This window comes from Schistocerca serialis, chromosome 9 (assembly GCF_023864345.2).
Source record: "Schistocerca serialis cubense isolate TAMUIC-IGC-003099 chromosome 9, iqSchSeri2.2, whole genome shotgun sequence".
NCBI classification, from domain to species: domain Eukaryota; kingdom Metazoa; phylum Arthropoda; class Insecta; order Orthoptera; family Acrididae; genus Schistocerca; species Schistocerca serialis.
Window position 1 is genome coordinate 342,511,763 of NC_064646.1, and position 26,699 is coordinate 342,538,461.

The following is a 26,699-nucleotide window of genomic DNA, read 5'->3' on the forward strand; positions in this document are numbered from 1 at the left end:
AAATATCAGATTTTTTGATATAGTGCAGATGAAAGCTCATGAAATAAAAAACGGCAGTGTAGATACCACTTTTATTTTTCATTCTTATTGATGATTTTTCAACTCGCATATTCAATGAACATCTTTCTAATTCTTTTCACAATGGTGCCGGAAAAACTGTATTTCGTACTAACTACTCCCTTGTTATGAGTGGCATATCTATGATACGAACAACTTTGATGTTGAAACATGCGGCAGATCATGCGCGGAGCTTTGGATATGGATTGGTGAGGAGGGGTTCGATTGGGCGGTGTTGTGCACCGTCCGGGGCTGTCGCTAACGTTATGTAAGAGTTAATCATTTAAAACAACAATGATGTAAAAGAGTAAGAATTTAGTAATATGTCCGAAGTAGGTTTGAAGTAGACACAGAGTTCGTCGTTTGTTCATGGTTAGGACACTAGTTCGGCGTTTGACGCTTAAGTAACATTATATCTTGCAGTAGGAGAATTTATGATCTGACTTACGTATTTACATCGATACGTAAAGAAAGGAAAATTAGCAAGATAATATTGGATTCTATCCTGATTGGAAAGTTTGAAATTTGTCATCACTTACGTAAGGGTCATGTTTTCGTTTAATTCTGAAGAAGATAAGTCTATTTTCACTTAAGGTAAGTGAAAAACCATATAAAGTTCGTTGTAAAAAAGAGAATAATTCTCGGTCGGAGAATGTTCTTATGTTGATTGAAATGGGAAGTTTTGAAGCTAGATGCTTCCAAATGGTTTATAAAGTAAGGACTGAGCTGTCCTAGAAAGTTGAACAGAGGTTCAATGTAGTATCTGAAGTTAATTTCAGAATAAATTTTGTTTGGGTTGAAAAGTGACGCAGGTGATTTTGGTTGAATTTTCGTTGTCTTCACGGTAGTAGTTCTATATTGTAAAATACGCGAACCTATCAATTGATGAGAACGTGACGACAAGCGTAAGTGAAGCCTCTGTCATATATTGATTTATTTTGATGATAGGTGTCGGTATATGTATGGTATATTTGTTGGTGGTTGTGAATACTAACCCCTGTGGAGAGTGTAAACGATTGTGTGATTAAATCCTGGTTATTTCACCTAAAGAATTTATACTATTATAATAGTTGTTCTTCCCATTTCATACTGAAATAAGCAACTGCGAGTTCAATAACTGTGAGCAGTTAGGTGATGACATTACTATTGGATAGTAAGTGAAGTGAACAATTACCGGACATACTAAAAAAAACTCTTATTCTACATTGCTGGAAAAAGATATTTTAAAAAGGGTTAGTAACCGCGAATGTCCAACGCCTGAAGAGATTGAGTCTTGTACATTATTTCATACAGGGACAAAAGTGGCGGTGGAGCTTAGTGATTTGTTTTTCTTTATTTTTGATTTATTATTCAATACCGAAAATAGGGGTTTTTTAAAAAATCTTTTACAGCAAAAGATTATATAAGAACTGAAATTGTTGAAACATAAAAGACTGAAATGTTGTGTAACGTTCCTCAAGGACAATAAATTAACGTTCATCGTTAAATTAAAATCAAAGTTCCACTGGTGTCCGAACTTATTGTGTAGTTAGTTAATACCACTTATATTCTTGTGTCAATGTCTCTGACCATTTTAAATGCAGAAATAATAATACAAATACTTCTGAAGAGAAATATTTAGTAAGGCTTTTCTCTAAATGAAAAGAAAAGAATAAGAGTGAATTTTGACAGTTACGATATAAAGTTTAAGCTGTCAGAGAGGTTAACTGCCTCTCGTAGAAAAGATATATTTTATCACATCAAAACAATACGCAAACAGTAGTCATTTCTCTATCAGATCAGCTGATCCCAAATAGGCGTTTCTGTGTCGTTAATTTTCTTTAACGTTGATTTAACAATCTGATGGAAATAACGATTTCTTTTATTATCTAAAGAAATAACTTTTTTATTAACCCTCTTCAAATACAGGGCATAGACATAGGATTGTTTTATCGTAAGCAAACATGACTTACAGATTGCAATACTCTACGTAATCTTCTGTGCGTCTATGCACTGAGAGTCCCAATAGTATCTATATTGGCATTTATTTGAGCGGAAGTTATAAGTAGGGCAGTAATTTGTGAATTTTTGATTTGCCGACTTGGAATTACAACGTTGTGAGTTTTTATTTGGGTGTTGAATTGAGGCGGAGCTGGGCATCTTCTGAAAAGGAAAAAAAAAACTATTTATCCAATGTGTCGGTGTCAGATTAATTTTGTTGCATATAATGTACGCGTATAGGTTGCCTACTCTTTTCAACACTAACGGCCTAAATAAAACTGTGGTGTTACATTACTGAAGGAAGTTGTTACCAAAGTATAGGCCCAACGAACATACATTAGTTTAGAGAATCCATCTCTAAAGATTCTCTGTAGTGTACTCAGAAGTTTTCTTATATATTGTGGATTGATTTACGATATTGATCTTGAGACATCACAATTGTACAGCAATATATTTTAACACCGCTAATCGTTTCTACTGATTCCACAACTAAGAAGGTAGATTGTATTATGCTGAGATTGCTTACTGACACTATTCTTTGAAAATCTGTTTGATACGCTAGTCGGGTAGTGTCGTCAATTTATGATATTGAAGTGGTGTGCTGTTCTTCTCAGAATTGATGTTGTACTCTAAAGTGATTATCTATTGCCATCCTTTTTGGGATTTTCTGTTGAACACTGCCCGATAATAACGTTTCTTCAGGGGTAGCAGTTCAAGGGTAGCGTCCAAGCTGTAAGCTGTAGCTGACTTCTTAAGCAGGAAATCTGCAAAAACACTAACTTGTTTTCCTGTTGACAAACACTATGAAGTCAATCCACTTCTGGGCGATGAGCGATACCAATGGCATTTGCTAAGAAAATGTGTGTCACGAAGTACGACTTACGTGCAGTCCGTTTTACTACGAGATTTCAACCAATCGCGCAGGGCAATATATTTTAAAAAATTAACTGAGTTTTTTATCGATGGTCTCAAGGCTGGGTTCTCGTCATCACTGAATTATAGTTAATAAGGTAATTCCGAATCCAATTATAAATAAGTTAATGTTAAATAATTTTCTACTTCGCACGTATCATACAGACTATTTTGTCCCCATCTGAAACACAAGCAGGGATAAAATTAATTTTTAGAGTATGAGCATTACAACTTTGTTTTACGCGATAGTTATTTCTTGTGAAGTAGGACATACCCGCGTATCCAATTCTTTTTCCTCATTAATGTGCCCGCAATGTGCTGGGTAGTACTTTAACTGCTTTAAATCCCTTTTTAATCAACCAAATACGATTTCATATGTCTTGCAGTGTGCTAGTATCTTGTAAGAAAAATTAGCTGCATTTTTAATTACGAAACCAATGGGAATAGTTTTACTTTGCATTTCATTTCAAAAATGTGCTGGTATCTATGTCGTAGGCATCTAAAAATGGAAGAGAAGACACATTAGTATCTACAGAATACGCAACACCAAGTGGATTTACTGAACTATCAGTCACGAAACGTGGCAACATTGGTTAATAACTTATCCCTCCCATACTGACAGCCCTGCATTCTTCTAGAGGGTATTTTAAGGGGCTGTAGCAGACTTCTTAATCAATAACTCAGCAAAAAAAAACACGTTTTCCTGTTGACAATACTATGCAGTCAATGCAGCTCAAATCGGAAACCAAGTAAAATAATATTTTCCTGTCGATGAGCACCACTAATTTAATTTGCTTGACAACTATGTGTTACGAAGTGCGACTTACGTCCCAGTCCGTTTTCTTTCATGTTTTAACTCGATCGTGCAGCATGATAGAAGGTATTTTGAAGAGATAATGTTTCTTTGTTCCAATTACATTGCAGTCAATTCAGAGAGTATTAATACAGAGAATAATTATTTACCTTCCAGTCAGTTTTATTTGCACATTTCACTTCATCGCGCAGCCGTATAGGAGGTGTTTTGGAGAGTATTAACTGTGTATTTGATCAATGATCCTCAAGAAAGTGTTCATTTCCTACTTCGCACGTCTCATGCAGACAATTTAGCACTCATCTGAAAGATGGGCAAGTATAAGAAAATGTTTTGCAGCAGGAGCATCAAAACCTTGTTCTACATGACAGTTATTTCTTGTGAAATAGCGCTTACCTGCTAGTCTAACGTATTTTCACCCGTTAATCAGCTTCGCAACGAGCTTTGTAGTATTTTATGTGGTTTAAATCCCTTTTCAATCAACAACATTGGAGCAATGTGTTGTTCTGACATTCACAAACAAGCTGCATTCAAATTGATCAATCTAATCGTTTTAGAGAGATGTTACTTTTGCAGCTTATTGAGGCGAAGTACACTACTCGCCATTAAAATTGCTACAACACGAAGATGACGTGCTACAGACGTGAAATTTAACCGACAGGAAGATGCTGTGATATGCAAATGATTAGCTTTTCAGAGCATTCACACAAGGTTGGCGCCACTGGCGACACCTACAACGTGCTGACATGAGGAAAGTTTCCAAACCGATTTATCATACACAAACAGCAGTTGCCTGGTAAAACGTTGTTGTGATGCCTCGTGTAAGGAGGAGAAATGCGTACCATCACGTTTCCGACTTTGATAAAGGTCGGATTGTAGCCTATCGCGATTGCGGTTTATCGTATCGCGCCATTGCTGCTCGCTTTGGTCGAGATCCAGTGACTGTTAGCAGCATAAGGAATCGTCGGGTTTGAGAGGGTAATACGGAACGCCGTGCTGGATCCCAACGGCCTCGTATCACTAGCAGTAGAGTTGACAGGCATCTTATCCGCATGGCTGTAACGGATCGTGCAGCCACGTCTCAATCCCTGAGTCAACGGATGGGGACATTTGCAAGACAACAACCATCTGCACGAACAGTTCGACGACGTTTTCAGCAGCATGGGCTAGTTTTCAGCAGCATGGGCTATCAGCTCGGAGACCATGGCTGCGGTTACCCTTGACGCTGCAACACAGACAGGAGCGCCTGCGATAGTGTACTCAACGACGAACCTGGGTGCACGAATGGCAAAACGTCATTTTTTTGAATGTATCCACGTTCTGTTTACAGCATCATGATTGTCGCACCAGTGTTTGGCGACATCGCGGTGAACGCACAGTGGATGCGTGTATTCGTCATCACCATACTGGCGTATCACCCGGCGTGATGGTTTGGGGTGCCATTGGTTACACATTTCGGTCACCTCTTGTTCCCATTGACGGCACTAAACAGTGGACGTTACATTTCGGATGTGTTACGACTCGTGGCTCTATCCTTCATTCGATCCCTGCGAAACATTACATTTCAGCAGGATAATGCACAACCGCATGTTGCAGGTACTGTACGGGCCTTTCTGGATTCAGAAAACGTTCGGCTGCTGCCCTGGCCAGCACAATCTCCATGTCTCTCACCAATTGAAAACGTCTGGTCAATGGTGGGCGAGCAACTGACTCGTCACAATACACCAGTCACTACTCTTGATGAACTGTGGTATCGTGTGGAAGCTGTATGGGCAGCTGTACCTGTACACGCCATCCAAGCTCTGTTTGACTCAATGCCCAGGCGTATCAAAGCCATTATTACGGCCAGAGGTAGTTGTTCTAGGTACTGATTTCTCAGGATCTGTTGTTGTTGTTGTGGTCTTCAGTCCTGAGACTGGTTTGATGCAGCTCTCCATGCTACTCTATCCTGTGCAAGCTTTTTCATCTCCCAGTACCTACTGCAACCTACATCCTTCTGAATCTGCTTAGTGTATTCATCTCTTGGTCTCCCCCTACGATTTTTACCCTCCACGCTGCCCTCCAATACTAAATTGGTGATCCCTTGATGCCTCAGAACATGTCCTACCAACCGATCCCTTCTTCTGGTCAAGTTGTGCCACAAACTTCTCTTCTCCCCAATCCTATTCAATACTTCCTCATTAGTTATGTGATCTACCCATCTAATCTTCAGCATTCTTCTGTAGCACCACATTTCGAAAGCTTCTATTCTCTTCTTGTCCAAACTATTTATTGCCCATGTTTCACTTCCATACATGGCTACACTCCATACGAATACTTTCAGAAATGACTTCCTGACACTTAAATCAATACTGGATGTTAACAAATTTCTCTTCTTCAGAAATGCTTTCCTTGCCATTGCCAGCCTACATTTTATATCCTCTCTACTTCTACCATCATCAGTTATTTTGCTCCCCAAATAGCAAAACTCCTTTACTACTTTAAGTGCCTCATTTCCTAATCTAATTCCCTCAGCATCACCCGACTTAATTAGACTACATTCCATTATCCTTGTTTTGCTTTTGTTGATGTTCATCTTATATCCTCCTTTCAAGACACTGTCCATTCCATTCAACTGCTCTTCCAAGTCCTTTGCTGTCTCTGACAGAATTACAATGTCATCGGCGAACCTCAAAGTTTTTATTTCTTCTCCATGAATTTTAATACCTACTCCGAATTTTTCTTTTGTTTCCTTTACTGCTTGCTCAATATACAGATTGAACAACATCGGGGACAGGCTACAACCCTGTCTTACTCCCTTCCCAACCACTGCTTCCCTTTCATGTCCCTCGACTCTTATAACTGCCATCTGGTTTCTGTACAAATTGTAAATAGCCTTTCGCTCCCTGTATTTTACCCCTGCCACCTTTAGAATTTGAAAGAGAGTATTCCAGTCAACATTGTCAAAAGCTTTCTCTAAGTCTACAAATGCTAGAAACGTAGGTTTGCCTTTCCTTAATCTTTCTTCTAAGATAAGTCGTAAGGTCAGTATTGCCTCACGTGTTCCAGTGTTTCTACGGAATCCAAACTGATCTTCCCCGAGGTTGGCTTCTACTAGTTTTTCCATTCGTCTGTAAAGAATTCGTGTTAGTATTTTGCAGCTGTGACTTATTAAGCTGATAGTTCGGTAATTTTCACATCTGTCAACACCTGCTTTCTTTGGGACTGGAATTATTATATTCTTCTTGAAGTCTGAGGGTATTTCGCCTCACCCAAATTGCGTGAAAATGAAATCACATGTCAGTTCTAGTATAATGTGTTTGTCCAATGACTACCCTTTTATCATTTGCATTTCTTCTTGGTGTAGCAATTTTAATGGCCTGTAGTGTAGAACACACATACGAGTGCGATTTCTTGCGGTGTTTAATGTGTCTTGCAGTTTGCCAGTATTACTTGCAAAATTTTGCGACACATTACTCACGAAACCAGCAGAAGTAACTTCTTTTAGTTGCCGAAAATCTTCCGGTGTACATTATACACGTATCTGAAACATGAAGAAAAGATAAAATTAGTTTCCATTGATTATCAGCACCAGAAGGTTTTTCTAAACTATTTAGCATAGTCAAAAGTCCCTTGGAATACAACTTATCTTTCTCATTTGTCAGTCTTGTATTCTGCTGGAGGGTACGTTACAAGGTACAGCTGACCTCTTAATTAAAAAATCTGCAACGAATATCAAGTTTTCAGTAGCAGTCTATTCAGTACACATCTGAAATATAGCAAAAGAATAAATGTAGTTCTGGACGATGCGTAACACCAATGGTTTGGTTGGCAACTATCTGTTTCAATGTACGACTTACCTTCCAGTCAGCTTTATTTGCACATTTTACTTTATTGCGTAGCCTTGTTGGACGTGTTTTGGAGAGTATTAACTGTGTACTTGAACGATGATCCTCAAGAAAGTGTTCATTTTCTACTTTGCACGACTCATGCAGACTATTTTGCACTCATCTGAAAGATGGGCATGGTTAAGAATATTTTTTAACCAGGAGCATCAAAACCTTGTTCTACATAACAGTTATTTCTAGTGAAATAGCGCTTACCTACGAGTCAAATGTATTTTCACCCATTAAACAGCTTCGCAATGAGCATTGTAGTATTTTATGTGTTTTAAATCAATTTTCAATCAACAACATTGGAGTAATGTGTTGTTCTGACATTGACCAATCTAATCGCTTTAGAGAGATGCTACTTTTGCAGCTTATTGAGGCAAAATAGAACGTACTTTCGAGTGGGATTTCTTGTGGCGTTTAATGTGTCTTGCAGCGTGCCAGTATTACTTGCAAAATTTTGCGACACATTTAATCACGACCCAGCAGAAGTAACTTCTTTTAAGTTTCCGAAAATCTTCCGGTGTCCATTTAACACGTATCTGAATCATGGAGAAAAGATAAAATTAGTTTCCATCGATTACCAACACCAGAAGGTCTTACTAAACTATTTAGCATAATCCGAACTCCCTTGGATAACAACTTATCTTTCTCATTTGTCAGCCTTGTATTCTGCTAGAGGTTACGATACAAGGTGTAGCTGACTGCTTAAAGAAGAAATCTGCAACGAATATCATGTTTTTGTGTTGCAGTTACTTTGCAGTCAATTCAGTACACATCTACATCTACATCTCATTCATACTCCGCAAGTCACCTGACGGTGTGTGGCGGAGGGTACCTTGAGTACCTCTATCGGTTCTCCCTTCTATTCCCGTCTCGTATTGTTCGTGGAAAGAAGGATTGTCGGTATGGCTCTGTGTGGACTGTTATCTCTCTGATTTTATCCTCATGGTCTCTTCGCGAGATATGCGTAGGTGGGATCAATATACTGCTTGACTCCTCGGTGAAGATATGTTCACGAAACTTCAACAAAAGCCCGTACCGAGCTACTGAGCGTCTCTCCTGCAGAGTCTTCAACTGGAGTTTGTCTATCATCTCCGTAACACTTTCGTGATTACTAAATGATCTTGTAACGAAGCGCGCTGCTCTCCGTTGGATCTTCTCTATCACTTCTATCAACCCTATCTGGTACGGATACCACACTGCTGAGCAGTATGCGAGCAGTGGGCGAACAAGCGTACTGTAACCTACTTCCTTTGTTTTCGCATTGCATTTCCTTAGGATTCTTCCAATGAATCTCAGTCTGGCATCTGCTTTACCGACGATCAACTTTAATGATCATTCCATTTTAAATCACCCCTAATGCGTACTCCCAGATAATTTATGGAATTAACTGCTTCCAGTTGCTGACCTGCTATATTGTAGCTAAATGATAAGGGATCTTTCTTTCTATGTATTCTCAGCCCATTACACTTGTCTACATTAAGATTCAATTGCCATTCCCTGCACCATGCGTCAATTCGCTGCAGATCCTCCTGCATTTCAGTACAATTTTCCATTGTTACAAAGTCTGGATATACCACAGCATCATCCGCAAAAAGCCTCAGTGAACTTCCAATGTCATCCACAAGGTCATTTATGTATATTGTGAATAGCTACGGTCCTACAACACTCCCCTGCGGCACACCTGAAATCACTCTTACTTCGGACGACTTCTCTCCATTGAGAGCGACATGCTGCGTTCTGTTAACTAGGAACTCTTCAATACAATCACACAATTGATAGTCCATATGCTCTTACTTTGTTCATTAAACGACTCTGGAAAACTGTATCAAACGCCTTGCGGAAGTCAAGAAACACGATATCTACCTGGGAACCCGTGTCTATGGCCCTCTGATTCACGTGGACGAATAGCGCGAGCTGGGTTTCACACGATCGTCATTTTCGAAACCCATGCTGATTCCTACAGAGTAGATTTCTAGTCTCCAGAAAAGTCATTATACTCGAACATAATACGTGTTACAAAATTCTACAAAATTTTATCACAAACATAGCAAGAGAATAAATGTAGTTCTGGACTATGCGCAACACCAATGGCGATTGGCACCTCTCTGTTTCAAAGTACGACTTACCTTCCAGTCCGATTTATTTGCACATTTCACTTCACCGCGCAGCCTTGTAGGAGGTGTTTAGGAGAGCATAAACTGCGTATTTGATCGGTGATCCACAAGAAAGTGCTCATTTTCTAATTCGCACGTCTCATGCAGACTATTTTGCACTCATCTGAAAGATTAGCAATTATAAGCATATTTTTTACAGCAGGAGCATCAATATCTTTTTCTACAGGACAGTTGTTTCTTGTGAAATAGCGCTTAACTACGAGTCTCATGTATCTTCCCCCATATCAGATTCGCAAACAGCTTTGTAGTATTTTATATGGACTGAATCCCTTTTGAATCAACAACATAAGAGTAACGTTCCGACATTCACAAACAAGCTGCATTCAAATTGATGAATCTAATCGTTTTAGAGAGATGTTATTTTTGCAGATATTTGAGGCAAAATAGAACGCACTTTCGAGTGCTATTTCTTGCGGCGTTTAGTGTGTCATACAGTGTACTAGTATTACTTGCAAAATTTTGCGACACATTTAATCACGAAACGAGCAGGGGTAACTTCTTTTACGTTTCCGAAAATCTTCCGGTGTACATTTTACATGTACACAATCATGAAGAAAAGATAAAATTAGTTTCCATGGATAAGCAAAACCAGGAGGTTTTACTAAAGTATTTAGCACAATCCAATCCGAACGCCTTTGGATAACAACTTATCTTCCTCATTTGTCAGTCTTGGATTCTACTAGAGGGTACGTTACAAGGCCTAGCTGACTGCTTAAAGAAGAAATATGCAACGAATATCATGTTTTTCTATTGCAGTTATTTTAAAGTCAATACAGTACACACCTGAAACATAGGAAAAGAATAAATGTTGTTCTGGACGATACGCAAAACCAATGGCTTTTGGTTGGCAATTGTATGTTTCAAAGAACGTCTTACCTTCGAGTCCCATTTATTTGCACATTTCACTTTAACACGCAGCCTTCGAGGATGTGTTTTGGATAGTATTAACTGCGGATTTGATCTTTGATCCTCAAAAAAGTGATCATTTTCTGGTTCCAATCGTTCTAAAGGGTTTTTACTTTTGCAGCTTTTTGGGGCAAAGTAGAACGTCCTTTCGTAAGCGATTTCTTCCGGTGGTTAGTGTGTCATACCATGTATTAGTATTACTTGCAAAATTTTGCGACACATTTAATCACTAAACCCGCACAAGTAACTTCTTTTAGGTTTCCGAAAATCTTCTGGTGTCCATTTCAAACGTACCTGAAACAAAAAGAAAAAATAAAATTATTTTCCATCGATAAGCAACACCAGAAGGTTTTACTAAACTATTTAGCACAATCCGAACTCCCTTGGATAACAACTTATCTTTCTCATATGTCGGCCTTAATTCAGCTAGAGGGTACGTTACGAGGTGTAGCTGCCTGCTTAAAGAAGAAATATGCAACGAATATCATGTTCTTCTGTTGCAGTTACTTCGCAGTAAATACAGTACATACCTGAAACATAGGAAAAGAATAAATATAGTTCTCGACGCTGCGCTAAACCTATGGCTTTTGGTTGGCAACTATGTATATCAAGGTACGACTAACCTTCCAGTCCGATTCATTTGTACATTCCACTTTAACACGCCGCCTTCTGGGAGATGTTTTCTAGAGTATTAACTGCGGATTTGATCGCTAATCCTAAGGAAAGTGTTCATTTTCTAGTTCTAATCGTTTTAGAGAGTTTTTATATTTGCAGCTTTTTGAGGAAAAGTACAACGTACTTTTGAGAGCAATCTCTTGCGGGGTTTAATGTGTCATACAATGTACTAGTATTACTTTCAAAATTTCGCGACACATTTAATTACGAAACCCGCACAAGTAACTTCTTTTACGTTTCCGTAAATCTTTTGGTGTCCATTTTACACGTACCTGAAACAAGAAGAAAAAATAAAATCAGTTTCCATCGATAAGCAACTCCAAAAGGATTCTCTAAACTATTTAGCACAATCCGAACTCCCTTGGATAACAACTTTTCTTTCTCACTTGTCAGTCTTGTATTCTACGAGAGGGTACGTCACAGGGTGTACTTGACTGCTTAAAGACGAAATAGGCAACGAATGTCATGTTTTTCTCTTGCAGTTACTTTTCAGTCAATAAAGAACATACCAGAAACATTGGAAAAGAATAAATGTGGTCCTGGACGATGAACATAACCAATGGCTTTTGGTTGGCAACTGTCTGTTTCAAAGTACGACTTACCGTCCAGACCGATTTATTTGCACATTTCACTTTAACTCGCAGCCTTCTAGGAGGTGTTTTGAATAGTATTAACTGCGTATTAGTTCGATGATCCTCGAGATAGTGTTCATTTTCTGGATAGAATCGTTTTAAAGAGTTTTTACATTTGCAGCTTTTGGGGGAAAGTAGATCGTACTTTAGAGAGCGATTTCTTGCGGTGTTTAGTGTGTCGTAATCTGTACTAGTATTACTTGCAAAATTTTGCGACACATTTAATTACGAAACCTGCACAAATAACTTCTTTTTGTTTCCGAAAATCTTCTGGTGTCCACATTACACGTACCTCAACCAGAAAGAACAACTAAAATTAGTTTCCATCGATAAGCAACACCACAGGGTCTTACTAAGCTATTAGGCACAATCCGAACTACTTTGGATAACAAGTTATCTTTTTCATATGTCGGCCTTAATGCAGCTAGATGGTACGTTACGAGGTGTAGCTGACTGCTTAAGGAAGAAATATGCAACGAATATCATGTTTTTCTGTTACAGTTACTTCGCAGTAAATAGAGTACACACCTGAAACATAGGAAAACAATAAATGTAGTTCTGCGCTAACTCTATTGCTTTTGGTAGGCAACTATCTGTATCAAAGCATGACTAACCTTCCAGTCCGATTAATTTGCACATTTCACTTTAACACGCCGCCCTCTGGGTGATGTTTTCGAGAGTATTAACTGCAGATTTGATCGCTAATCCTCAGGAAAGTGTTCATTTTCTAGTTCTAATCGTTGTAGACAGTTTTTATATTTGTAGATTTTTTAGGAAAAGTAGACCGTACTTTTGAGAGAGATTTCTTGAGGGGTTTAATGTGTCATACAGTGTACTAGTATTTCTTTCAAAATTTCGTGACATTTAATTACGAAACCCGCACAAGTAACTTCTTTTACGTCTCCGAAAACCTTCTGGTGTCCATTTTACACATACCTGAAAGAAGAAGAAAAAATTAAATTTGTTTCCATCGATAAGCAACACCAGAATGTTTCACTAAACTATTTAGCACAATCCGAACTTCCTTGGATAACAACTTATCTTTCTCATATTTCGGTCTGAATTCAGCTAGAGGGTACATTACGAGGTGTAGCTGACTGCTTAAAGAAGAAATATGCAACGAATATCATGTTTTTCTGTTGCAGTTCGCGACAACCGCCGAATCTTTCCATCAGTAAATGGGGTATGTTCTCAACTGACTCGGTTGTTTTAACCGCCTCCACTGACGGAATGACCCGCTTCCTAATTCCGTATGTATAAAGCCAATACGGACTTGTAGCTGTCACGCCTTTGCGCTTACTGCTACGTATTTTAACCGTAAATAGCTCGGTCCTAATGGTAAGAGGTAGTAGTGAATTCACGTTGTTAATCTTTGAATACAGCACAGCTGCCACAAGCTCAGCTCACTTTTACTCCACTCCTACCCTCGCCATTGCACCACATTAACTAGGTGCTACATGGACATTGCTAAATTCACTTGCGTATACATTTTTGACCGTTACTCGCCAGTATTTACCTAACGATTAGTACACTCCTAACCGGACTATTTCCGAAAGAGCTGTGATGATTGAACGGGTTCAATCCACGGCCTTCAGTGCCCTACAGTTCACACGGTAACACTGCCTACCTGACCCACTTAACTTGGTAGTGAGCTTATGTATCCAATCACCACTGCTAGCAGCAGTGGATAATCCTATCAGCACGACGAGAGTGTTGACGTTCTCGAACGTGCGTAACTGTGCTCACGCAAAAGTGATTGAGCAACAGCGAAGAGGCGAATATCGTCGCAGTTTGTGGAGTAGAACGCGACCTAATGATTAGTACACTCCTAACCGGACTATTTCCGAAAGAGCAGTGATGATTGAACGGGTTCGATCCTCGGCCTACAGTGCCCTACAGTTCACACGGTAACACTGCCTGCCTGAAAATACTTATAACTACGGTCACCAGCTCTGAAGGAGCAAAAGAATAAATCAATTTTTTGGCTCGTTTCAAAGTGAAATGGCTTGAGTTGAATTTAAACTTAATTCTGAATATTACTATTTCTGATCATTCTAGGTGATTCTACAAAGCAAATACTCTCACAGTTTCTGTGAGTGGGCTTGGTAATTACTACCAAGACAATTTATGCAACTTAGGTTAACAAAATTCTACCCTTCAACTTATTTAATGATTTTGGATATTACTCTTTGGACAATTGATACAGAATTAGTTAAGTGACTTTACTTGAAAGGTTACTCAGAAAAATTTAAGTAACTATAAATAGGCGACTCATTCTGGTGTGACCATTGCTCTTTTCAACATTCTTATACGCTAAAGTATTCTACAACCAAAAGAATTGTAAATGAAAGAGGCGATGGTGGCCTCAGTCTGATTTCACTATACTATGTTTGAGGTTACTACACTTTACAATGAACAACATGCGTCGTAATTTTACTCATTACTATATTCTGTCCTCTGCACTTGCATAAAAGAAAACTGGTATTCTCCTTTTACATGTATACAAAGTTCGACTTAACAATTGCAAGCAGTCTTGCCTTGGGTAGACGTGTCGGTGCTGGCGGTGAGATGCATGTGGCTAACGCAGCTCTTCACGCCTCATGCCCTTAATGGCGGCTGGAACTACGAGCTGTAACACTGGTATAAGCTACTGTACGTCCGCCATAAAATCTGGGCGCAGGAACTCTTACAATCAGCCCCAGTGGCATAGAGACAGCTTCGAGAACCATTCGTCGCGTTCTACTCCACAAACTGCGACGATATTCGCCTCTTCACTGTTGCACAATCACTTTTGCGTGAGCACAGTTACGCACGTCCGAGAACGTCAACACTCCTCAGGCCATTCCATTGTTCAGTCCCTATGTCTCCAGCTACCCCTAGCTACGCTCGTATCACCAAGAGTGGGGGCGTTCCCCTACCACCTTTTTACCGAAATCATTTAGTATTTAAGAATATTTATATTTATTACCCTGGAGTTCATACCAGTCATAATGATTTACTACTAGCGCTTTACAACACTAAATTATACAGTAATAACTTATAATTACCAAGAAAAAGAATACATTTGACTCCAGAGCTTAGTGCATTGTCTGACAGGTAGCGCTAATTCCCAGTTTCGCCAATAGATGGCATCAGGGTGCAGTCCCTGGCAGTCTCACACCAGTGCGCCCGTTTCCGACGCGCAGGCTCCAAATTACTGGCAGCCTACCATCATTTCAGTTCAGTTACACATGCCCCACTTCTTATTGAAGTATCTAACAGTGATAATTCAATAAGAAGTCTCTCCTATAATGAATCTGAAATGTTCGTTAAGCTTTTTACCAAGGGTTTTCCCTTTCTTACTGATACACCTCGATACTTATATTACATATTTAAAATTAAACACCAATTCTTTCTCTCTTTCCTGCTAAACATTACATAAATGATTTACATATATTCTTTCCAATTTTCTTACTTCTAAACACAGTACACTTTAAATATCTTTTTTACAAAAATTTTAAATACACTTCTTTTATCTCAGGCAAGTAAAACACACGTTATACGCCTATTACTTTGTAGCCCGTCCTTTTCACTTTACCTCCTCACTTTTCTACCTCTTCCACAACACTTATTTACACATCTATTAAGGCTTTCTTAGAAGCTCAGTCTTTCCCAGTCTGTTTAGTCTCTACTTAAACTAGAAGTTTCATTAGAATACTGCAACATATTTTAGTGAACATTTACCTTTCACATAGAACAAAAGAAACAAAACTATTTACATATTGGTTTACTTTAATATTTATTAATATATTTATTTTCAATCTGGTAGAATTCGTGGTTCATACCTTTTGAGATCCACTATGTTTCTTACTCCCAGGCGTTTGCCTGTTAATGGGTACTCTAAATAATAAGCATTCACATTGGGTATGGACACTATTTTAAATGGTCCATTATATATATATTTAAATTTGCTGATCTCGTTATTAATTTCACTTGACTTTTCATGTGTTTTTACAAGAACGAGATCACCTATTTTGAATTTAGGATTCCTTACTTTTTCGTCGTGACGACGAATTCTCGCATCTGCTTGTTTTCTCATCTTGTCTTTTACTAAGTTCTTTTTACTATCATAATCTAATTCATTTCTATCTGGAAATTCTAGTAGGTCTTCTACAAGACTTTTACTTCTTGTCTTTTTCAGGATTTCTTCTGGAGTAAATCCAGTGCTCTCGTTTGTTAATGAATTCATGATTTCTTCGAATTCACTCACATACATGCCCCACTTCTTGTGGTTACTATGGCAGTACGTCCTAAATAAGTGACCTATCTCACGCATATATCTTTCTGCCGGATTGCTTGATGGGTGATAAGCTGAGATATGTACCACTACTACCTGTTTCTCAGTTATCCCATCCTTCCACATTTTTGAGCAAAACTGAACACCATTATCTGATAGTATTCTCTTTGGCTTCCCTACTTTCACAAAATAATCACACACCATTTTATCATACACAGCTCTGGCAGTAGCTTTTCTCAAGCGATATAGCTTTATATACTTTGAGAAAAGTTCAACTGCTACAAATATGTACACAAAACCCCCCATGGTTTTCGGTAATGGTCCAAAGATATCTACTGCTACTGTTTCTAATACTTCATCAGGTGTTATTGATTGCATGGGCCCTTGATTAGTTGCATTTGTTACTTTCGCCTTTTGGCATAGATCACAAGATCTTATCCTCTGTGCTACCCTTCGTGCCATGTTGTTAAAGGTAATGCATTCATCTAACTTATCGGTACATTTCCGTGCATCACAATGGCCATATGCCAAGTGAACATAATCTATCAGCACTTCAGGGTGTTGTTCCAGCCAACATATTCTCCACTTCCCTGGATTATTTAATCTTTGAAGTTACAGTACACCTTTATGTATTTTATATGAAGCCCTTATGTTAGTTGCGTCTGGATTGTCAAACTTGACCTTTACCGACTTGAGTGCATCATCATCACTTGGATATCTTCGCATATCCCGACATATTTCCCTAATTTTTTCTCTTCCTTCCGTTTTTTTGAAGTAATTCACCTCAAAAACATCTTCCCTATTCTTTACACTTTCTAGTATCTCACATCCTTCCGGTAATCTCGACAAAGCATCCGGTACTGCATGTTCCTTCCCTTTAACATACTTGATCTCTATATCAAATTGTTGTAAAAACAGCGCCCATCTGGTCAACCTGTTATGTAACAATCTGCAGTCCTTCAAAAATATTAAAGCTTTGTGGTCTGTATGGACCACAGTCTTAAGTCCCCATAAGAAAAGTTGAAATTTCCTAAAACCCCATACTATAGCTAAAGCCTCCTTCTCTGAAACCGTATAGTTTCTTTCGTACTTAGACATGGTTCTACTCGCAAATGCTATTTGTCTATGAGTTTTTTCCCCATCTGTCATTACCTCCTGAAATATGGATACTCCCAATCCATAATCTGAACTATCTGTTGCCATGTGGAACGGTTCACACAGGTCAGGGTGCCATAACTTTATGTTTTTAGCCAAATTGTCTTTTAGCCGGTTGAATGCTGTTTCACATTCCTCAGTCCATATATACACACTGTTCTTCTTAAGTAGGTTGTTCAGATGTGGGCTATTGAACACCTGATCACCCACATACTTATGATAAAAGGTACAAATTCCTATAAACGACTTTAGTTGTTTTTTATTCTTGGGAGCCGGACAATTTCTTATTGCTTTGACTTAATCGGGATCCTTTTCAATTCCCTCTGGTGTTACTATGTGACCTAAAAACTTTATTTCTTTCTTCACAAACTCGCATTTTTTCAGGTTCAGGGTCATTCCTCCTTTAATTAAAGCTTTGAACACCCTGTCGCATAACTCCATGTGCTCTTCCCATGTCCTTGTAGCAATTAACAGATCATCTACATAAACCATGATTAGCGAACTAAGTTCACTCCCTAAAATTTTGTCTAAAGCCCGAATGAACACTGAAACGGAAGTATTTAGGACAAATGGTACCACTGTGTAATGGTAGCATTTGCCATTGAATAAAAATGCTGTGTACTTCCTAGACTCCTCACTTAATGGGATTTGCCAGTATCCTGCAGTTAGGTCTAAACTAGTCATGTACTTTACACCATTAAACTTCTGCAATAAATTATCTATGTTCTCTGGACGATCCAACTCCCTCTTCACTACTTTATTCAGAGTACGAGCATCTATCACTATTCGTACACTTCCATCCTTCTTACCTACTATCACCAATGGGTTATTATATGGGCTAGAACTCTGTTCAATGACCCCACATGAAATCATTTTATCTATTTCTTTTTGAACTGCTTCTTTCTTAGACAAGGGTACATTATATGGTGGTTTAAAGAAAGGTTCATGCTCCTCTACCTCCATGCAGTACTCATAATTTATCACTCGTCCCGATTTGTCCGAAAATACCTCCTGATTTTCTTTCAGAATTTGCCATAGATCCTCCCTTTAGGCATCAGATAGTCCTTCCGTTTTATCCACTACATTTCGAAGGAGTGTCTCCTTATTTCCATCTAGAACTATCTGCCTCACCAGAAACCAATCGAATTTTTGAACTATTGCTGAATCATGATCATCTCTAAATTCTACCCATCTCAGCTGGTTCTCTTCCATTACTCTAGATGATTCAAATGGTATTTCTAATACCACACTATCAACTTTACAAACTATTATCCCTTTGTCACAATCTATAATTACTTTCTGTTTTATTAACCAGTCAATGCCTAAAATGATCTCGGCACTGAGCTCTGGAACTACTAAAAATACATTCGAAAATAGCTTGTTTTTTATCTTAAATTCCATCATCACTTGATGTTTAACAGGTTTACTACATTTCCCTGTCGCCCCTATCACTTTAACACCTGTTACTGGCATCATGACTACTCCTCGTTGCTCTTTGATCATCTCAAAAAATGCGTACGAAATAGCACTTATTTGAGCACCCGTATCCAACAATACATATAAATCGTACCCACATACATTAATGGGTAGGATTGTTTGCATCCTATTGTCCTCTTTCATACTTTCTTTATCTTCCCTTAATAAATCCTTTTCCACCGCCAAGTCTTGCCATATTATTTTTCCGGTTTTTATACTGACCATTCCATCTGGAGATTTCTTTCTCCTTTTCATCCTAAATTCTTTCACCACTTTTTCCAATAGTCCTTCGTCTAGGCTCTTTAATGCCATCTCGTTCTCATTCGAATCTGTCATGCCTGAACTCTCGGTTGTGGGACCGGAAACTTCCTCTACTTCTTTTTCTCCCTGGATGCTTTCTGATGATTCTGACGATAATTCCTCCTCCTTAGAAATATGACGTCCTTCGGATTCAAATAATTCTCGCAAATTATAACCCATTTCTCTACTTTCCCTTTGTTGGATAGTGCATTCGCCACTCTTACTTTCATTATTTTCCCCTACTAATGGAATTCCAGTCTCACTCAACTAATTTGCTTCAGTACTACAGGGATCACAACACTCTTTCTCTTGGTTAAATACACTTTCTCTAATTTCTTTAAAAGAATCTTCATCACAGTCACGTACTCTTGCTGTCACTAGGTACACATCATAATCGGTATGGCTCTCTAACACTGTCATATTCGAGTCCAAATTAATCACTTGAGTGGAAGATCTTTCTAATTGTGCTGGCTGGCTTTTGAGCTGATGTACATATTCTGCATACGAGGTAATTTCTGAATCGGCATGCGTCTCCGCTCTATGCCCCTTTTTCTTATCCACCCTTTCCTCTTTAATTACTTCTCGATGCGATTCGTCGACTATTCGTATGAACCTTTTACCATAAGTCACATCACTCCTCCCTTGCCCCTGCCTCTCTGCACAGTTGCCATCCCTACCGACAAACAACGCCTTCTCTGACTCTTCCTTCATCAATTCGTCATTCTGACCTCGAATTGTACTTATTTCATTCACGTGAGCCTTCACATCCGACCGATATTCTTTTCCTACTTCATTTCCCTTAATTCCTCCCTGCTCTCTCTCCTCTGTTTGTATCCCTGCATTATACTTCGCAAAGTTTCGTTTATGTAACTGCTCTTCAGGCGAACGACGCACTATCCTACTATAGTACTGACTACTCCGATCTTCCCTATATTTGGGCCATTTCTTTCTTTCCGCGCGCGTTAGGCCCTTGACCTGCGCGGTATTTAGTTTTCCTGATTTTGATAATGCATCCCGTTTCCCTGATAGTGTCCTCTCCCTCGCTGAGAGTTACCTCCTCGACCGCTTCCTCTCATCATGTTAATTTGCAGTTCATTCCTACCACCTTTTACTATTCCATTCTGATTTCTGAAACCTCGAAACTATCTAGTTTCACGCCACCTATCTTCATTCTCGATTTTTTCTAAAAAATTCATCGAATGTTCGATGAGTGCCTCCTACATAACGCTTTGAATCGTCAGGTAGCTTTTTCCACAACTCCCACACTATCTCCGATTCTGATCTACGATCTTTAAGATACTCCAAATGCTTGAACCATCCTTCACAGTATCCTTTCATGAGCCCACGCCCATGTTCTGGCATTCTGGCGACAACGAATTCTCTCACAACCTATCTCTCTGTTGTGTGCTCCAAAAGTCCTCAAGGAACTTTTCTTTGAAGTCTGTAAACTTCAAATTGTCGATATCCAAATTCAATCCCCAACGTTTAGCATGACCTGCTAAAGTGTGTATTACTAAATTAATTTTTTCTTTATCCAACATGTCTGTTGGTAAGACACGTTCACAATTTTTTATAAAATCCATTGGATGCCATCCACCTTGTTTCTTTTGAGGATCGTATTTTTCCTCCCTACTCAGTATTTCCGATTTTTGCATTACCAATGGGATACCACTACAGTTAAGAAACGTCTGATTCTGAACTTGCTGACTTAACAATTTTATCTCATTATGCAGTGTATTTTCCTGCTCCTGCACACATGCATCAAACCTCAACAAGGTATTGCACAGTGTTTCAATATCAGCTGCCGTTTCTTTAACAAACACTTTCTTTACAACTGGTACAATCACCTGTAATTTACTTTCAATTATCGGTTCTAATTTTTCACTAACCATAGGTTCCACTGATTTCTCTATTCTCTGAATTTCGGTATCAAATCTTTTCTCTATTTCTGTGACTTTTCTCTGAACATTTGTTATTTCAGCCCTAATGCTATTTACTGATTTGTTTACCTCTGTGATACATTGACTTTGCGTATTCAAAATATCTAAATTGGCTTTCATTTTACCAGATAGGTTTTCAACCAATTGGGATATATGACTAGCCATTTCTGCTTTCAAACTAGCACTCCCTTCTCGAATTTGCGCCATCATCCTATTTAAACAAACTTGTTAATTCCATATCCTCTCCCTTGTGACTTGCACCCACAGATACATTGGGTTCACTTTTCACTACCTTTGGTTTCACTTCCCATTCCTCCTGTCTTATGGGTGTGGATTCATCTATAAGATTTTCCAACCCTACAACAGTATCCGTGGTCCCTAATTCTGGGTCTGACCATGTAATGTTTTCGTCTTGCTTCTTACTATTCGACTCCATCTTATGCTGCTGTATTTCGTGCCTAATAGAAATGTTTATTAAACCAAGTATTACTTGTTTAACTCCTACTATTGGACTTTCTTTTGCTGCTTTGACGGTTGTCGTCTTGAACTTACCAATTGTGGTATATTTGTCTACAACAGAATTTTAAATTTAAAATTTTCTTGAAACTACAAGTTTACATAAAACACTTATATTGCAGCCATTATTCTACAAACTTGGTAAGTCCTGTCATGGTCACCACATGCGACCGAACCGCCGAATCTTTCCATCAGTAAATGGGGTATGTTCTCAACTGACTCGGTTGTTTTAACCCCCTCCACTGACGGAATGACCCACTTCCTAACTCCGTATGTATAAAGCCAATACTCGCTGTCACGCCTTTGCGCTTACTGCTACGCATTTTAACCGTAAATAGCTCAGTCCTAATGGTAAGAGGTAGTAGTGAATTCACGTTGTTAATCTTTGAATACAGCACAGCTGCCACAAGCTCAGCTCACTTTTACTCCACTCCTACCCTCGCCATTGCACCAAATTAACTAGGTGCTACGTGGACCTTGCTAAATTCACTTGCGTATACATTTTTGACCATTACTCGCCAGTATTTACCTAATGATTAGTACACTCCTAACCGGACTATTTCCGAAAGAGCTGTGATGATTCAACGGGTTCGATCCACAGCCTACATTGCCCTACAGTTCACACGGTAACACTGCCTACCTGACCCACTTAACTTTCTAGTGAGCTTATGTATCCGATCACCACTGCTAGCAGCAGTGGATAATCCTATCAGCATGACGAGAGCAGCAGACTTACCGTCGAATCCTCCTGAAAATACTTATAACTACGGTCGCCAGCTCTGAAGGAGCAAAAGAATAAATCAATTTTTTGGCTCGTTTCAAAGTGAAATGGCTTGAGTTGAATTTAAACTTAATTCTGAATATTACTATTTCTGATCATTCTAGTTGATTCTACAAAGAAAATACTCTCTCAATTTCTGTGAGTTGGCTTGGTAATTACTACCAAGACAATTTATGCAACTTAGGTTAACAAAATTCTACCCTTCAACTTATTTAATGATTTTGTATATTACTCTTTGGACAATTGATACAGAATTAGTTAAGTGACTTTACTTGAAAGGTTACTCAGAAAAATTTAAGTAACTATAAATAGGCGACTCATTCTGGTGTGACCATTGCTCTTTTCAACATTCTTATACGCTAAAGTATTCTACAACCAAAAGAATTGTAAATGAAAGAGGCGATGGTGGCCTCAGTCTGATTTCACTATACTATGTTTGAGGTTACTACACTTTACAATGAACAACATGCGTCGTAATTTTACTCATTACTATATTCTGTCCTCTGCACTTGCATAAAAGAAAACTGGTATTCTCCTTTTACATGTATACAAAGTTCGACTTAACAATTGCAAGCAGTCTTGCCTTGGGTAGACGTGTCGGTGCTGGCGGTGAGATGCATGTGGCTAACGCAGCTCTTCACGCCTCATGCCCTTAATGGCGGCTGGAACTACGAGCTGTAGCACTCGTATAAGCTACTGCACGTCCGCCATAAAATCTGGGCGCAGGAACTCTTACAATCAGCCCCAGTGGCATAGAGACGGCTTTGAGAACCATTCGTCGCGTTCTACTCCACAAACTGCGACGATATTCGCCTCTTCGCTGTTGCACAATCACTTTTGCGTGAGCACAGTTACGCACGTCCGAGAACGTCAACACTCCCCAGGTCATTCAATTGTTCAGTCCCTATGTCTCCAGCTACCCCCTAGCTACGCTCGTATCACAAAGAGTGGGGGCGTTCCCCTACCACCTTTTTACCGAAATCATTTAGTATTTAAGAATATTTATATTTATTACCCTGGAGTTCATACCAGTCATAATGATTTACTACTAGCGCTTTACAACATTAAATTATACAGTAATAACTTATAATTACCAAGAAAAAGAATACATTTGACTCCGAGAGCATAGTGCATTGTCTGATAGGTAGCGCTAATTCCCAGTTTCGCCAATAGATGGCAGCAGGGTGCAGTCCCTGGCAGTCTCACACCAGCGCGCCCGTTTCCGACACGCGGGCTCCAAATTACTGGCAGCCTCCCATCATTTCAGTTCCGTTACAAGTTACTTCGCAGTAAATACAGTACACACCTGAAACATAGGAAAAGAATAAATGTAGTTCTGGTCGCTGCGCAAAACCTATGGCATTTGGTTGGCAACTTTCTGTATCAAAGTACGACTAACCTTCCAGTCCGATTCATTTGCACATTTCACTTCAACACGCCGCCTTCTGGGAGATGTTTTCGAGAGTATTAACTGCGGATTTGATCGCTAATCTTCAGGAAAGTGTTCATTTACTAGATCTAATCGTTTTAGAGAGTTTATATGTTTTCAGCGTTTTGAGGAAAAGTAGAACGTACTTTTGAGAGCGATTTGTTGCGGGGTTTAATCTGTCATACAGTGTACCAGTATTTCTTTCAAAATTTCGCGACACATTTAATTACAAAACCCGCACAAGTAACTTCTTTTACGATTCCGAAAATCTTCTGGTGTCCATTTCACACGTACCTGAAACAAGAAGAAAAAATAAAAACTGTTTCCATCGATAAGCAACACCAGAAGGATTCACTAAACTATTAAGCATAATCCGAACTCCCTTGGATAACAACTTTTCTTTCTCACTTGTCAGCCTTGTATTCTGCTACAGCGTACGTCACAGGGTGTACTTGACTGCTTACAGGAGAAATAGGCGAAGAATGTCACGTTTTTCTCATGCAGTTTCTTTGCAGTCAATACAGTACACACCTGAAACATAGGAAAAGAATAAATGTTATTCTGGACGATGAGCAGAAACAATGGCTTTTGTTTGGCAACTGTCTGTTTCAAAGTACGATTTACGTTCTAAACCGATTTATTTGCACATTTCACATTAGCACGCAGCCTCCTAGGAGGTGTTCTGGATAGTCTTAACTGCGGATTTAATCGATGATCCTCAAGAAAGTATTCGTTTTCTGGATGGAATCGTTTTAAAAAAATTTTACATTTGCAGCTTTTTGCGGCAAAGTAGATCATACTTTCGAGAGCGATTTCTTGCGGTGTTTAGTGTGTCGTACCGTATACTAGTATTACATGCAAAATTTCGCGACACATTTACTACGAAACCTGCACAAGTAACTTCTGTTTGTTTCCGAAAATCTTCTGGTGTCCACATTACACATAACTGAAACAAGAAGAAAAACTAATATTAGTTTCCATCGATAAGCAACACCACAGGGTTTTCCTAAACTATTAAGCACAATCCGAACTCCCTTGGATAACAACTTTTGTTTCCCACTTGTCAGTCTTGTATTCTACGAGGGGGTACGTCACAGGGTGTACTTGACAGCTCAAAGAAGAAATAGGCAACGAATGTCATGTTTTTCTCTTGCAGTTACTTCGCAGTAAATACAGTGCATACCTGAAACATAGGAAAAGAATAAATGTCCTGGACGATGAACGTAACCAATGGCTTTCGTTTGGCAACTGTCTGTTTCAAACTACGACTTACCTTACAGACCGATTTATTTGCACATTTCACTTTAACACGCAGCCTCCTAGGGGGTCTTCTTGATAGTATTAACTGCGGATTAGATCGATGAACCTCAAGATAGTGTTCACTTTCTGGATAGAATTGTTTTAAAGAGTTTTTACATTTGCAGCTATTTGGATCGTACTTTAGAGAGCGATTTCTTGCGGTGTTTAATGTGTCATACCGTGTATTAGTATTACTTGCAAAGTTTTGCGACACATTTAATTACGAAACCCGCACAACTATCTTTTTGTTTCCGAAAATCTTCTGGTGTCCACATTACACGTAACTGAAATGAGAAGAAACTAAAATTAGTTTCCATCGATAAGCAACACCATAGGGTTATGCTAAACTATTAAGCACAATCCGAACTCCCTTGGATAACAACTTATAATTTCTCATATGTCGGCCTAAATTCAGCTAGAGGGTACGTTACGAGGTGTAGCTGCCTGCTTAAAGAAGAAATATGCAACGAATATCATGTTCTTCTGTTGCAGTTACTTCGCAGTAAATACAGTACATACCTGAAACATAGGAAAAGAATAAATGTAGTTCTCGACGCTGCGCTAAACCTATGGCTTTTGGTTGGCAACTATGTATATCAAAGTACGACTAACCTTCCAGTCCGATTCATTTGCACATTTCACTTTAACACGCCGCCTTCTGGGAGATGTTTTCGAGAGTATGAACTGCAGATTTGATCGCTAATCCTCAGGAAAGTGTTCATTTTCTAGTTCTAATCGTCTTAGACAGTTTTTATACTTGCAGCTTTTTGAGGAAATGTAGACCGCACTTTACAGAGCGATTTCATGAGGGGTTTAATGTGTCATACAGTGCACTAGTATTTCTTTCAAAATTTCGCGACACATTTAATTACGAAACCCGCACAAGTAACATCTTTTACGTTTCCGAAAATCTTCTGGTGTCCGTTTTACAAGTACCTGAAACCAGAAGAAAAAATAAAATTAGTTTCCATCGATAAGCAAACTATTTAGCACAATACGAACTCCCTTGGATAACAACTTTTCTTTCTCTCTTCTCAGTCTTATATTCTACGGGAGGGTACGTCACAGATAGTAATTGACTGCTTAAAGAAGAAATATGCAACGAATGTCATGTTTTTCTCTTGCAGTTACTTTGCAATCAATACAGTACATACATGTCACATAGCAACGGCTTTTGGTTGGCAACTATCTGTTTGAAAGTATGACTTACGTTCTAGACCGATTTATTCGCACATTTCACTTTAACACGCAGCCTCTTAGGAGGTGTTCTGGATAGTATTAACTGCGGATTTAATTGATGATCTTCAAGAAAGCATTCGTTAGCTGGATGGAATCGTTTTAAACAATTTTTACATTTGCAGCTTTTTGGGGAAAAGTAGATCGTACTTTCGAGAGCGATTTCTTGCGGTGTATAGTGTGTCGTACCTCGTACTAGTATTACTAGCAAAATTTTGCGACACATTTAATTACGAAACCTGCACAAGTAACTTCTTATTGTTTCCGAA